Raw genomic sequence first — 17,082 nt, forward strand, 5'->3', positions numbered from 1 at the left:
TACTTCTGTTTACAAATAATAATCACAATAGCTACGGTTTTATTGGCTGCCTGCTCCCACTCAGCACACCACACACATCACTGAGCACAGACCCTCTCTGCAGATGGCATCCAACTCTAGCGGCTGGGTAGTGTCTCAAGCCTGAAGACACCACATTGAGTCAAGATTAATGGAGCCTTCAGTCACAAATGTTCCAAATATTATAGAAAATAAGTATTCAGATTAAAATTAAGTGCTGAGACATTGATTTAAGGAATTTCATTTTTATAAAACTTTCATGTGCCTGGCATGATGGCGCATACCTTTAATCCCAGCACTTGGGAAGTAGAGACAGGAGCATCTCTGTGAGTTCTAGGCCAGCCTGGTCTACAAGAGCTAGTTCCAGGACAGCCAGGACTGTTACACAGAGAAACCCTGTCTCAAAATAAATAAATAAATAAAACCAAAAGTTTTACGCATGTTAAGCATGGTTCACTTAGGTACTGTGGCATCTCTGTGTTCCTATGAAGAATTTAAACACACAAACTGAAGGATATAGCATGACAATTAATACACGCACCCCACACAGAATATAGGTATCTCATTTAAGGACTTAATTAATGTTGCTAAATGTATTATGGGATATTCTTCAAGACATTTTCTTTTTAAGTAGCAAATCTTTCATATTTTTATACGTACATAAAATAATTTGTATATATTTGATTGATAAAACAAACACTAATTTGCTCTAGGGGACAAAGCTCTTCATTGTTCCTAAAATGAAAACAATCTACATGAAAATGTGCTGGGAAAACTCCAGAGACCCACTTGAGAACGGTTAGCAGTTTTTTTTTTCTTTTTTTTTTAACTGGAGATGGCTGAGCAGTTAAAAGAAAACATTCCGTTGTGGCATATTGTGAAACAACTGTGCACAGCTCCCTCTTAACTCCATGGGAAGGATACCTGAGTTGTCAGCAGGATGCCGGGAGTTGCTTTCACAGCTAAGTCTGCATCTTGAAAGAATTATTTGATCCTTTGAACTTAGGAAAGATGCACTAGAATAGACGCATCTAGGGGGCTGCAACAGGTGACTTAATTTATTCCTGCCATGTATATTATATCCCCCGTATTGGGATTCATCATGTTCTCAAATGGTGCAAGTCTAGAAAGTAAAAGACCTTAACATTTTTATTCCTCCTTGTTCCATTCAGTTGTTAAACACCTTGTATCACTGCACTATTAAATAACGTGGGCTAGACATATGGAACGAACAGTCAGGGATGTTTGTGGTTGGTACTTACACTGGAGCCAGTGTGTCACCTCGTTTCTCCTTTGTGAGAGCAAGCTTCAGTCCCATAAGTCAAAAGGGGGAATCACAGTGAAACTGTATCAACTCCAAGACAAAAATCCAACAGCTTGCAGTTTCTTATCCCCTTTTGTATTTCTAGCAAAAGTCTTTATTCTCTGTTTATTGTGATAAAAAGCTAAGGAAATAATATAAGAATACCCTAGTTAATTAAATTTTGTTTTATGTTAGTGTTCGGTAGCTTTAAACAGATCATTAGCACATAGATAAGGCAAAGTTCTCCAGTCATAAGATTTACAGATAGACTAAATTGGAAGGCTTTTCTTTGTTGTGTTATCTCGAAGTCGTTTTTAAGTCTAACTAGAGATTGTATCACTCCTCTGTGAGGGCTACTTGCCACTCCTGGGTCAGATGGGATCATAATGATGAAGCCCTTTAAGGATTAGGTTGTGGCTCCGCAATTCCCTTTTCCCAGACAAATTGCCAGGAGATGATAAGAAGAGGAAATAGAATTAAGAACAGGATTGTTTTCTTTCTTGAAGGATATAGCTGCCAAGTTAGAAATTGAGCTTTATGGCTTCTTCTGAGACAGATGAAGCCGCTCCTCACCACTCTTGCCATCCTAAGATTAGTCCTGCTAGTTTCTGCATTAAATAAAGAAAAAAAATCTGTCTTTTTTTTTTTTTTTTTTTTTGGTCTTCTAGAAATACTCCGTCTTTAAGTGTGGATTGTTGCCATGTCTTTCAAAAGGATAAAATGAGGGAAGGAAGGGCCCGAGAGGAGGAGATGGGTGTGAAGTGGGTGAATCTGAGTCACTGGCAGGAGAATCCATCAGGGAGCCACATCTTGTTTGTTTCCAAGATCAAATATTCTGTTTCCTTGGAATTAAGTGAAGCAAACCATCACAATGGCCTGCTCACCAATGATCTTCATCATTTCCTATGGAGACAAGTGACAGAGAAGGAAGAGGTCACATGATAAAACTGTCTAGCAACTTCTACGTGATGGAGTCTTTTGGTAGCTAGAAGGAAGTCACTACGCAAGTCTTTTCAGGAGGACAGTATCCCGCTCACGTGCAATGTAGCTTACACTGCCCTTTCTGGTAATTAGTGTAATTTGACACATTCTAAGATAATGATACCACCTGCTCTGAACAGCTAAATCATCACTAATGCTTACAAGCTTGTCTCCCAGCAACAGAACTGTAGGCGCTCCTAATCCAACTTCATTCTACCAGTTGCATTTCCCAGATAAAATTTAGAATCATCATAATCTTGATTTTAGGCTCAATTAATCTCTATTTCTTAACTATACATTACATTTTTAAATGAGCTTCACAAACACAATACCTTAAACAAGAGCAGAAATACATATACACAGTGTAACAAAATCAACCTTAAATTTGTATCAATAGATCAAGATCCATACCAATGCAATGATATGATCTATATCATATCCCTCTTACTTTTTTTTTAGAAATTGAGTGTGAGTATTAATCATATATAATCAACTTTTTAAAAATGAAAATAAACATTTATAAAAAATCATTTTGGGAATTTGGGTGTTATTTTCTCCAAACTGCTTCCTGCTGTTTGTTGGGCAAAGTACTTTTAGGGCTCACAGAGACCTTTTGAGGGTTTTGTTCCATCAAACCACATTAGCCTGGAAGGAATCCACAGGTTCTCATCTTCTGTGGAAACAAAAGCAGAACCTCTTTTCCAAAGTAACATATTCTTAGACTTAAAATTTGAAGTCAAGATACCTTTAAAATACATATGTTGGTTTAGCTTAGCAGCCCCCAGAATCAAATTTTTCTCTGCAGTCAGAAAATTCAAAGAAAATTTGAATTTTGTATATCTGAAATCCTTTTCTGACAAGGAGTGTTTCTTTTTCTTTTTCTTTCTTTTTTTTTTTTTTTTTTGGTTTTTCGAGACAGGGTTTCTCTGTAGCTTTGGTGCCTGTCCTGGAACTAGCTCTGTAGACCAGGCTGGCCTCAAACTCACAGAGATCCGCCTGCCTCTGCCTCCCGAGTGCTGGGATTAAAGGCATGCGCCACCACCGCCCAGCAAGGAGTGTTTCTTAAAAATGGTAAATGGTGTGGTTGCTATGGCGCTGGCTCTACCTCTCTCAGCCTTTCAATGTGGTGGAGGTAGGTTTACTGCTAGCTCTGTGAGTCATGCTCACTGCCCCAGCTCCAGGGACACAGTGGGTCTATGTTGCCACCACTAAGCACTCTGCTGACAACCCCGATTTTAAGCTCTCTGTAGTAACAGGACCTCCTGAAAGATCCAGAATTATTAGTGTCACCAGTATGAACCAGGAAGCCGACTCATAAAGAAGCTGCATCTCTGCTTGCTGCCAGCAAACAGAGCCTATCTGAAAACATGTAGCTACCAAGAAACTGCAATTAACTCCAGTTTTTGTTGGTCTAGAAGAGCTTTTTTAGGCTTTATGTTGTGTATGTTGCCAAACGTTGGATTCCATTATATATTCAGAGACTGCTTTTTTATTTCCTGGCCACCCAGACCCAAGTAATCACACAGAAACTATATTAATTACAACACTGTTTGGCCAGTAGCTTAGGGGTATTCCTAGCTAGCTCTTATATCTTAAATTAACCCATTTCTATTAGCCTATGTATTGCCATATGGCTGTGGTGTTACCTCATTTTCTACATGTCTTGTTTCCTGGGAAGCTGTTTGTGTCCTCCTTTGGCAGCTACTTGGTATCTGCCTAACTCCACCTTTTTCTCCCTGCATTCAATTTAGTTTCCCCCCACCCACATAGCTCTATTCTGCCCTGCCATAGGCCAAAGCAGCTTCTTTACTAACCACTGGTAATAAAACATATTCACAACATACAGAGGGGAATCCCACATCAAGTGACAGCTAACCTTTGTTTTACGAAAGATCACAGGAAATTTCCCAGGGTGTGATAGCTTTGTAAGTCCACAGGGCTGTGATAGAAGGGGTTGGGTGGGGTGGATGCTACAGGTTAACCAGTACCAAGGTATGATAGCTTTGCAAGTCCACAGGGCTGTGATAGAAGGGGTTGGGTGGGGTGGATGCTACAGGTTAGCCAGTACCTTGCCAAGCTCTGTGTGAAATGCTGCCATGCTTGTATCTCATTTAAATACCTTTCCTGTCTGAAAACCAGGCAAGCCAGTCAGAGGTGGCTCCTTTGCTTGAACGAGAGTCTTCTATTAACCAGCATCTTTCCACCACTGCTTACCAGCAGTTTCTGATGAGTTAGATCACCCTGTGAACAAAATGAGGAAGTAATAACAAAGAATGGGGTCTTTACACACTTCAACAAATCACATGAAATTAGTAGCAATGCTGTGAAATGTATAAAGGAAAAGTCAGTTGGAGCATAGGACATGGCAAGAACATAAACAGGGTCAGCCTGGAAGAGTCTTGGGCAGCAGCCTGGTAGAAGACAAGCTTCCAGCTCACTAGACTGGTAGTGTGTGGGGCAGAGTATCAGGTGTGACAGTGACTAGCAAGACAGCTGCAAGACCCAGGTGAGGATGGAAAGGGTGCAACCTAAGAGGAGGACCATGTGGTGACTCCTGGATAAGTCACCTGAGAGCAGGGCCACGCAGTGACTCCTGGATCCGTTTTCTAGAGCAATGGTTCTCAACCCCTTTAAGGTAAAGAAGTCCTTTCATAAGCATGGAAAGACCAATTGAAAACACAGATATTTACAGTACAGTTCATAATAGTAGCAATGAAATAATTTTATAGCTGAGGTCACCACAACCTGAGGAACTGTATTAAAGGGTCACAGCATTAGGAAGGTTGAGAATTACTGTTCTAGAGCTTCCTGCTGCAGTGAAAATGCCCCAAAAGTTGTCCTGGCCACATGTGGCACTAACCACTGAAAGATGGCTGAAGTGATGGAGAAACAAAAGCCCTACAGATACATTTTGTTTAAATGACCACAGACAAATTGCATATATCTGTGGGGTACAGTGTGACATTCCAGTACATTTGTACAATATGTAGTCGTCAGATTCAGAGTGGCTGGCATACCACTTAGCATTTTTTTGTGTTAGGAACATTCAGAGTAGGAAAATGAAGCTTTAGCTTTATGTAATTTCAGTTGATGGGAATGTATTAGGCATATGGTAGCCACAATGCTGAACACTTCAGTACTTGGTCATAAGAACTTTGACTTTTAACCAAAATATGATAGCAAACCACCATAAAGTTTTAAGCAGGAAAAGGAATGATTTTCTGAGATTAGAAATTGATAAAAAAAAAAATCCAGTATGTTTCTATTCATTTTAGAATGCATGTTCTAAATTGATCGACAACTTAGTGAAGTACCTTCTGCTGAGATCCTTCAGTCCCGATTCCCTGACCCAACTCACTTTCTGTTTCTAATTTTAGTTTTTGATCCTCTCTTTAATTGCTGACATTTGTAAACCTGTACCATATTCTTTCTAAAGAGAATGCTGAATGTAATCTTATAAATAAGAATAGAACCTAGATACAATCTCCATTAGCTACTGAATGGGAAAAAAAACAAGTAAACCACATTTCTCACCAAAGCAAACATAAAAGAGTCCAACTTACAAACTAATTATGGAACCTACTGTGTCTAGTAAACTCACCCCCAAAGAGTTGTACACCACCGCATTCCTGTGGTCAACAGTAAACCTAGGAAAGCGGCTGTAATATATAAGGGTCAAACATTGATGATCAGGAATTATTTTAAAACTGTCTCTTGACTGGCTGGAAACAGCAAAAACCTTCTGCTATTAACGATGTGCTTGCACTGACACAATGAGATTAAGCCATGGCCATTATCTGATGAGTCTGAGGCAAGCCAAACAAATCAGCCAAAACATCTCATTGTGAAAATTAACTGTTTCAGCTCCATGAAAAAAAAAAGCAAGAAAATGGAAGCAAGAGAGTCAAGTCACTTCTCAGTGTGGTTTCAGAACCTGTCTCCCCTTTTTTCAGTAGAGGCTACATCCCCACGCACAGTTTATGCAAGTCCAGTGGGCATCAAAACCAGCACTCTGGCAACTGGACTACACCCCCAGCACCTGTTTGTACTTTCTCAAAGGAAAAAATGTTTTATTTTCTTTCAAGGTGTGTGTGTGCCCTTCGAGGCCAAAGAGGGAGTCAGGTCTCGTGGGAAGAGGGTAACCAGTAGTTGTGAGTCACCTGACGTGTGTTCTGGGAACTGAACCCTGGTCCTCTGCAAGAGTAGCAAATGCTCTCAACCACTGAGTTTTCTTATAGCCCCTTCTTTCCCTTTAATAGTCTCCTTCATGGTGGACCCATTCACATGATATTTCAAGAAGCAGATTGTTTCCCTTATGCATATTTAAGGCATGCTTTTGAGTTCATTCCATATTTATTCACTACTTGAAGTGATTGGACTCATGCACAATTGTAACAAAAATAGTTAACAAATCAAGAAGGAGATAGTGAAAGAAATGTAAGACCTCTGTATGGATGGAAATGAGGCTACTGAAGCAATTAATTAAAACTGCCATATACTGTCATCAAGGGAAGAATCAGCAATTAAAGCAGAGATGTTTTGTTAATTACTCAAGGTTGAAGCACAGAGCTACCTGAGAGCAATGAATTCATCAAGGCGTATTGCTGCAGTAGATAGTGGTTTTGTCATTTGACTGAAACTGTATGGAGATGATTCAAAGCAGGAACAATAGCAGGAGACTTCTAAAAGATAGGCATGGTGAGACAGCTGTGTACAGAGGTGCTCCACATCTAATGTTGATACATCAAGCTTGTAAATTCTTGAAGCAAATAAGAACAGATAAGAAAAGAAGTCATATTGATTTTCAAAGTGGACTCATGGGGCCAGCAAGGTGACTCAGTGTTGTGTGATGCTCTTCTTGAGAAGATTTGAACAAATAACTACTCAGCCCAGAGTGGGAACTGACAAAAGACTAAAGGAAGGATACTACCAGAGTCCAACCTGATGTTACTTATAATAATATAGATAAGAGGTTACTTATAAGCAGAAATGACTCAAGGACAGCTGCATCACTAAAGGCCAACCCGAACATGGGTGACAGTGGAAACCTGGAGTTCACTACGGGCAGCTCAACAGATGAAAAATGTCTCTTCCAAGTAGCTGAAAGGTCTCTGTGGCTTCCAGGAAGGTCAGTTTGTCTAAGAGTGTCTCTTAGCTGTCCTTACTGCTTATATATGCTTAGAGGGGAGGAACCTAATGAATTTGGGAAGTTTCAGGAACTCCATGAAGCTGCTGAGTGTAACATGGGGGCCTGCTTGTCACCCCAGTCACCTAGCTAGCTTAGCCCTGAAATAACCACACAGAAACTGAATTCATTAAAACACTGCTTGGCCCATTAGCTCAGGCTTCTTATTAACTCTTGTAACTTATATTAGCCCGTTATTCTTATCTATGTTAGCCTCATGGCTCGGTACCTTTTTCAGTGGGGTAGGTCACATCTTCCTTCTGTGGTGTCTGGGCAGGACTGGGGAGAAGAACTTCCTTCTTTCCAGAATACTCCTGTTTTCATTGTCCTGCCTCTACTTCCTGTCTGGTTGTTCTGCCTATACTTCCTGCCTGACTACTGGCCAATCCACGTTTATTTAAAACATAATTGACAGAATACAGAATTGTCCCCCACCAGCTGAGTTATTTACTTCCTGAGCTTAAGGAGCTTCCCTGCATAGTGAGATGTTTCACCTCAGTTTAGAACATCCAGTATTTTCAAGAGGTTCCTGCCAGAATAGAATGTTTTACCTTCCTTTAGAACAATGTTTCTCAGCCTGTGGGTCACTACCCCTTTGGGGGTCAAACAACCCTTTTATAGAAGTCACCTAAGACCATCGAACAACAATTACAATTCATAACAGAAGCAACATCACCGTTATGAAGTAGCAGCAAAACGAATTTTATGGTTGGGGTTCACCATAACATGAAGAACTATATTAAAAGGTTACAGCACTGGGAAGGTTGAGAACCACTGGGTTAGAACATTCCTGTGTTTAAGGAACTTCTGTCCAAGGTAGAATGTTTTATGCCTAAGGAAATTGTTAGACAACCCTCAGTGGGTAGAGAAACTTGTTGCCAAGTCTGACCTCATAAGCTCTATCCCCAAACCCTCATGATAGAAAGAGAAAGCTAACTCCTACAAGTTGGCTGCTGAGCGCCACGTGCATGTGTGTACCTGGCACATGTGTACTCAAATACACACATGCGTACACACACACACACTAAATAAATGTAAAAAATGTTCTAAAGACTCCTTGATTTGTTTATGCATTTCATTTTATGTTTATTTTAAGAAGTTATGATTTAAGTCATTACATAATATCACTGTTTTATACATTTATACATTATTTCTCTTCTAATCGGATAAATTACATACTCCTATGTATTATGTGAAAAATGTTACCCTGTGTTTGAGCCTTAATAAAATAAGGTAAAACAGTGTTCACTGACTAAACGTGTGTTTTGAAAGCATGGCGTAACTGCTTTGAAGCAATACAGTCCAGATGCCATACTCTAAAAGATGTAAGCAAACTCTAAATGAGGTTCATATGAAATGCCCAGTATTTTGCTAGTAACACTATGTATTTTATGTTTCTTTTATTCAAATTCTTATAGCATGATTCAGTTCAAATAATAAATAAAAATAATTAGACATACTTAGTCTCTGTTGCTGAAATTTGATGATGTACAAAACCCACACCTACTGCTTATGAAAATGCAGCCACATTTTAGAGGTCTGACCCTATTTCTTAGATCTTGCCCAGGGAGTGTCCTTTTGCGACCAAAGTTCAGCTAGTTCCAAAACAGTTAGACCTGAGCCTTCCAGGAAGAACAGATCACAGAACTCAGTTTCCACCTGTTGGGTGAGCGGTGGGTTTGGAGGGAGGAGAACATCACATCCCATTCCACCTGTTTGGTGAGCTGTGGGTTTGGAGGCAGGAGTAGCTCGCATACCATTCCACTGTGTGACATCATTCCACCGTTTTGTGAAACAGACAGTTCCCCTTAGCTCGGCCAGAAAGCTGCATCTGAAGCTAAAGGGTACACAGCCCATTTGATTCCTAAGTTTATCAAATGGCAAACTTACTTGTCTTTCTTCCCTTCCTATGCAGATCCATGTCTGTCTGTCTTAGGGTCCTCTGTATTACGTAGGTTCTCTGGGGGTTGTGGCCTGCAGGCTGGTTGTCCTTTGCTTTATTTCCATCATCTACTTATGAGTGAGTTCATATTATAATTGTCTTTCTAGGTCTAGGTTACCTCACTCAGGATAGCTTCTTCTAGTTCTGTCCATTTGCCTGCAAATTTCAAGATGTCATTTTTTTTATCGCTGAGTAGTATTCCATTGTGTAAATGTGCCATATTTTTCTTATCCATTCTTTGGTTGAGGGGCCTCTTGGTTGTTTCCAGGTTCTGGCTATTACAACTGATAAAAACCTTCAGAAGTGTAGCAGGATACAAGATTAACTCAAAAAAAAATCAGCAACCTTCCTATATACAGATGACAAATAGACTTAGAAAGAAATCAGAGAAACATCACCCTTCACAATAGCCACAGGTGGCATTAAAAAACCTTAGGGTCACCCTAACAAACAAGTGGAAGACCTGCATGGCAAGAACTTTAAGTCTTTGAAGAAAGAAATTGAGGAAGACATCAGAAAATGGAAAGATCTCCCATGCTCTTGGATAGGTAGGACTAACATAGTAAAAATGCAATATTTTCTTAGCCCTAGCTATCTCTGAAGCCAGCAGTTGCAATCTCTCAACACTCCCTGGTATGGGGAGCATGGAAACTGTTGGCAAGTGGGCTGCAGGACTCAGTTTTCCAGGCAAGGTATTTTCAAGTCAGTCAGGAATGAAATTAGTTAATTAGATGACCCTTCTGAACTTGTCCTATCCAAAATTGGAAGACTATAATGAAGTTCTCTTAGAGGAGAGAGGAGTCTGAGAAGCCTCGTGTGGGCGGTCAGCAAGCATTTACAGCGGTGGTCTGCAACAGCTGCCAAGCACTTCCCTGTACGCTGCATTCCAAGTTCAAATCACAGTTCTGCAACAAAATTCAACTAAATTTGAGGACACTTAAGGACTCTTTTGATATCAATTTACTAGCTGAAAGCAATGGAAGGAGCCTTTTATGGGACATTAAATAAGAAGTAGTTATCAATTAGTTAGTTCCCTTTAGTTTATTCTGGAAAACTTTAAGACCAAATTTGAGTTCCCATTTTCCAAATTGAAAAACTTATGATTTTCTCTGAGTCAAACAGTTGAGGACTCATAAACTTTTCTGCACACGAATAAAACCCACCTTTGTTTTTAACCATAGTAAAAGCAACCTATGTGTATGGATTTCCGGTTACATTGGTTTCTGGAACTTTTTACAACAAATTAGAATATCAATAATATAAATTTTGGTAGGGTAATTATGCTTTGTCTTTATGCAGTTTGCTAATAAAACTATGGCAGGTACTTTTCCTTTTTTATTTTCCTTTTGTGCTCTAGCCCTTAGCCTGAGGCCATATAAATTAGATAGTTTAAAAAAAAAAAAAACCCTAATATATTCCCATTCAAATGTCCATAAAGGAAGCAAGGGTTGCACACAGATTGTTCTAATGATGGATTAAGCCCAGGTGTGTTCTGTGTTTAGGCTGCTAGCACCTAGTGAACTAAGTTCCCTTTTAAATTCCTTGAATCAGCATCAGCATGTTTGCAGAAGGCTAAGGCTGTTGTTTAGAGAAAGTCTCAAAAGGGAACAAGGGGCCAGCCATGAACCCTCACCTGAAGTAGTGTTTTATGTCTCCACTAACAATCCAGAATGGATTCGGTTCTCTTCTGTTTGAAAAGAGAGCTCCCTTTGTCTGTTTTGAGTCTCCTTATGAAATGAGGATTTCTGGAGAGATGGTATTTAAGGTTCCCTCCACACTCTGTATGCTGGGAAAACATAACATTATTTGGATGGGACATTCTGTGTGGCTGTCGCAAGCATTTGCTGATTTAGTGAGAATTTCAAGGACAGTTACCACTTTTTCCAAACAGACGAGGTTTATTACCATTTCTCAGTTTGATTTTATAAAATATGGTTTGTTAGGTTGTCTTTCCATGATCCTCAGGCTGCTAGTTTTTTTTTTGGGGGGGGGGGTTTGTTTGTTTGTTTTTGCAGCATTTGAAACTGAAGAACATATATTTCTCTCTGCATACATGCACACACATGGGAGTGTATGTAGGCCAGAGGACAGCTTCACATGTCGTTCCTTGGCCATTACCCACCTTGTTTTTGTCAGGGTCTCTCACTGGCCAGAAGCTCACCGAGTAGCTAGGTTGACTGATCTGGGAGCCCTAGAGATGGCCTGGTCTCAGCCTCCCCAGTCCTGTGCAAGCATTCATCACCATATTCAGCTTTAAATGTAGGTTCAGGTTGCAATTTAGTTCTTCATGCATACCAAGCGAGAACTTGGCTCAGTGACCATCAGCCTTTTCCCTAGGCCAGGAAACAGACTTGCTGGCGGAAAATGAAGACTATGTACTGAGGGCTGTGTGAACAGGCAAACAATAGGTTTGCAGTAGTGCAGACAGAGGGACTACAGATAGACTCACTGTGAAGAGAGTGCTCATGAATTACTAAGGAACAGACCCACAGCACAACTTAAAACTGGGAAGAGGCTGCAAAGAGGGTCTGGGAAAATCAGAATTTCTGAGAGAAGTTGATTAGCTAGAAGAGAAAATACAAGTAACAAGCAAGCGTATAAAAAGATGCTCAAGTTAGCTGATGGTAGGAGAATACAGTGAAATTCACTACTTCATACCCATTGGCCCCCAACTGGGTTTAAGGGCAGCAGCTTTGCTGTGGAAGACAGGGGAGCATGTGTCTCAATAGTGCAGAGGAATGTCTGGGAGCAATTCTGTGGTGACCTGAGCTAGAAGGGCCCCCATAGGCTCATGTGTTTGAATACTCAGCCAGCAGCTGGTAGAACTGGAAAGGATTAGGAGGTGTGGCCTCATCAGAGGAGGTGTATCACTGGGTGGGCTTTGAGGTTTTAAGAAGCTGGAGCCATTCCCAGCTGCCTCTCTCTGCTTTGTGTTTGTGGGTCAGATGTAAGCTCTCAGCTAGTGCTCCCGTGTGTCGTGCCTGCTGGTCTTCTGCCATACTCCCCACATGAGGTCCTGGAATCTAACCCTCTGGAACCATGAGTCCCCAATTAAATGAGTTCTTTTGTAAGTTGCCTTGGTCACGGTTGTTTTGTTGCTTCAATTGAAAAGTGTCTGTGACAGACGCTACAGTGGAAATATGGACACTCCTGACCCAGGAGTCTCACATAGTAGGTCTCCTTGGCCCAAAGATTCCAGTGGGAGGAGCAGTCAGAACAGATCTGAGGACCAGGATCCGCATTAATGAACCTCTGTGGCATAGCAAACCATCCTTACAGTTTCCAACACCTCTTCTTTCCCATGTGTCTTTGGTTTGCTTCTAATATGAACCGGCTGAAATTGTAGCTAGGAGGTCATTGATGGCCTTACTCACTGGTGAAGCAGCTGGCTGACTGAACAACAAAATTCTCTAGTTGTCACTAGGAGGATGTATGTGATACTACATAGATGTTGAAAGTGATACCGTGAAAGGTCACATGTTTGCAGGAAGGAAGAACATAAATTAAAAGGTTCTAAAATTCTAGGTGCACTCTGATTTCATTTAAAATCTTGTTTTATACAATATTCTGTCTGTGTGTATGCCTGCAGACCAGAAGAGGGCACCAGACCTCATTACAGATGATTGTGAGCCACCATGTGGTTGCTGGGAATTGAACTCAGGACCTTTGGAAGAGCAGGCAATGCTCTTAACCTCTGAGCCATCTCTCCAGCCCCAAAATCTTGTTTTAATATACTTTTAAAAACACTAGCAAACTAGGGGAAAGGTATGAGTATTTATCAAGGAACTTATGCAAATTGATAACAGACATAAATCGTGAACGCAAACTTCTGAAAAGTCAAGAAGATATAGATTAAAGAAGCAGATACTGTGGCTGGGTGTGGTGACACACACTAACAGTAACCCCAGTGAACAGGAGGGTGAGTCAAAGGCCAGCTTCTAAAGCAGCACCACCCTCCCTGTCCCCAAAACAAAACAAAACAAAAGGAGGAGAAGAAAAGAAACAGATAAGTACCTACAGTCTGGAGAGACACATGTATCAAAATCTGGTGGCTGGAGAGAGAGCTCAGCAGTTAAGACTGTGTGTTGCTATTATAGAGAACCCAAGTTTGGTTTCCAGTGCCCACATCTGAAAGCTCACAATCACCTGTAACTCCAGCTCCGAAAAATCCAATGCCCTCTTCTGGCCTCCTTGAGCATGGCTCTTAAGTGTACAACACCCACCACCACAGGCTCATAACTAACAATAAATCATACTTAAAAATAAAAAAATGATCTTTACAAAATGTAAATAGTGAGCTCTGGTTGGTGGTTTTATTCATTTTTATTTTTTGCTTTGCCTATATTTTTAAAAGTAAATATGTATCACTATTAAAATATTAAGGGGAGTCATTTACTTTAAAGTGTTTTCAAACAGATACATGATCAGCCAATGCTTAAAGCAAACCTTACTTTTTGTCAATTAAGAATCAGGTCAAGAATCAAGTGAAAAAAATAATTTTTATGTTCTAATTTTTCAGATGTACCACTGTTGACTCTTTGGCTGTCTGTACATTTCCACAAGAGTAGAGCACATATAATCCTGTCTGAGTTTACAGCTCTGTATGTTCCTTACTCTGTTTGCATTTTAAAAATTAAACCACTTACCCTGAGGGAATACTTGGTCCCACTTCACTCTTGCATGTGCACAGAGCTCAGGAAATGACGTCATTAAAAACAAATCCAAATGTTTAATATGCTACTTAGAGGTAAGAACAACAGTAATTAAATATCCAGGAACCAAGTCAGAGCTGAGGTTTGATTATTGCATTAAACAAATAACAAAGAAAATGTTCGTTTTGAAATCTTAAGTATCATTCATCTTCATGGAAACTGGGGAAAAAGGAAACTGTAGTTTAGAAGGAAGGAAGAAAAAGAAAGAGGAAGAGAGCCTTTGAAACTTATACATAAGATCTGTACCCATTATACAGAATGGAAAAGCCGAGGAACACGAGGCGCTGTAATATGAGGGTGCACAGCTGATGAGTCTCAGAAATCACGAGAGTCACGGAGTTAACAGTCCTCAGCAGAGCCTCACTCTGCCGGATAGTGTTTTCTCCTATGTAAGAGAAGAGAAAGAACTAGGGGTGCAGAGCCAGAGATGAATAGAAATAGAGAAGAGGAAACAGGGGCCTTGTGGCCCTATGTATCTCAAACAGCCAGGTCCTATTGGTCAAGGGGCTCAATATTTGTGTGATGACCCTAATTGTTCAGTTGCTGCTAGGACCCAGATGTCACCAAACTGAGGAAATCTATCACAGACACAGTCGCCTTGCCTTCTGGATTTGTGTCTAAAACTTGATGGTATGGAAAGAGTGATTCTTACAGTACTTAATACTCCGGTGAAATGACAGGATGGTGGCGCCAGAGTGTTCCTGTCTAGAGTTTCCGAAGACCAAATCAGGAGACATCAGAGCACTGTATCCTGTTAACGATGCAGAGCCTATTGGTCCCAATACAGCATATGTAACCAGACAGAATGGCGGAAGCTGCTGGGTGACGAACTCTGACAGGACTCCAGCATTTGGAGACACCCTCAGAAATACACTCACCATGCAGGAAAACAGGTCGTCTCCTCAAGTCCGAGACAAGCCCCTGACTTTCAAGGACGAAGAACAGCTGGCAGGTGGGATATGGAGCTCACACTGCTGGTCCTGAATTCTTTGAGGATATTTTGGTATTGCTGGTACAGGAACATAGTAATTGTTAGATAGGTTTGAATTATGCTCCAAGACTGAACAAAGAGTAAGGTGATAAAGAAGATACCTTCAGTACCTTCATGGCTTAGTTTCCTCAGCAATAAAATAGGATTAATAGAGTATTTACTGTGAAAATTAATGAAAAAATGTAAGAAAACATTGAGCAGTGTTCCTGGGTCAGGTAACTACTCAATAAATAAATTAATAACGCTAGCAGCCAGCGGTAACAATATCAGAATGCCAGAACATGATGAGAAGCAAAGGTTAGTGCCATTTGAAAACACTGGGAAATACAAAAGAAAGATGGCCACAGTGCTTTCTCCAGTGGAGTGATGGAAAACAGCACCATTCTTTATAAGCACAGAATGGTGAGGCTGGAAAACTCTAGACGTAATCTCACCAGAGCCACCCGCCTCACACAGAAGGGAGCGCAGGCTCCAACACACTCGATGAGCAAAGCCATGTACTGTTGACTTGGCAGAGCCCAGCCATCACAGATAAACACTGGGAAGTGTAACCACATATGACTTTTATAAGACTCTGCTTTATGCAATATTTAATACCAGAGTTTAATAAGTGCTGCCCACATGAACGCTGGGAAATAGGTGGAAAGGAACTGGTCAGAAAGTGCTAAAATCAAAATATGATGTTATGGTATCTGACAACATATTCTTAGCTGCAGGGTGACTCTTAATTAACATGCAAATCGCCCTTCAATCATCGCAGTGGAAATGTACTGCGCGAAGAACTAGGCTTGAGTTTTTAGGTTTCATTCTTTTGGAGGACTGTTCTCTTTTATAAATAATATTCATGAGATGATTGTGCCAAAGTTAAATGGAAGAGCTGCCATTCCTGGCAGCTTATTTCTATGATCTAAAAATGTAAAGTAAAACCAAGGAGAGATTAAAAAAACAAGCTGTATCGTTCGTAAAGCTATCTCTAAAGACGTAAGCTTTGTGATGAAGAATGCACAGCGCTTGGTCCGTGACTCTGAATGGCAGCGCTGGCTGTGATTCCACTGCCCTCTTAAAGGATGACTTAGAAGTCATGTCCAACTGATGCAGACCCTCAGCCAGGGTACCTAGGGCTCTGTGGCTCTAGTGTGGCTGATGCTTCATCCAGATGGTCCAAGGGGAAGAATTCAAAACTATTGGTTAGCCATCAATGGCTAAATCAAGCTGACATCTGCTGTAGAGCCCTAGCCAAGCATGCTACTGTCATGAGGGGTCTCGGTACAGCGTCAGTGTGGGTAGAAGGAAGTAGACTTGTGGCCCTGGACCTCTATGGACTCATGTGTTCAACAGTGCTTCCCAGCTGTTCTGAGGGGGGGAATCTTCTAGAAGTGGGGCCCGACTGAAGCAAATATGTCACTGTGGGCCTTGTGAAGCCTCTACTTGCTCTCCATTCTCCCCAACCATCCTGTTTACTATAATGTGACCTGCTCCACGCTCCAGGCCCACCAAGACTGACGAGCTATGAACTAAATTCATCGTTCCACTTTCCGCGTTGTTTATATCAGACATTCTGCCATAGCTAAGAGAAAGCGAACACATCCTTGTAAGAGCTTCAAGGCGAAGGAGGGAGAACAAGAGTTTAAATGATGGCCACAGGTTTTCACATGAGAAACAGATCATCTTAACCCAAGACATGTGGGCTGCCTGTGAAGATGCTCTCCCCATCACAGTGCCTCTACCGCCATCCTGCTGGATTTCCTAGAGTTATGTCTACCTCTGTGCAGTGGGAACACCCCACAGCATGTTCCTAACAGGCAGCCCGGCAGGAGCATCCACTTAAGCTCCCAGGATCCTCCACTCTGATCTTCCTGGATGATTTGCCTTTCAAGATGCTAATCTAAGTGGATGGTGCACTTGACCCGACCCTGCGGCACAAAGGGATGAGCCCTTCAAGTATCCATC

The sequence above is a fragment of the Alexandromys fortis genome, unplaced genomic scaffold, assembly GCF_014885135.2.
Source record: "Alexandromys fortis isolate MF-2015 unplaced genomic scaffold, M_Fortis_MF-2015_v1.1 scaffold_15, whole genome shotgun sequence".
Taxonomy (NCBI): Eukaryota; Metazoa; Chordata; class Mammalia; order Rodentia; family Cricetidae; genus Alexandromys; species Alexandromys fortis.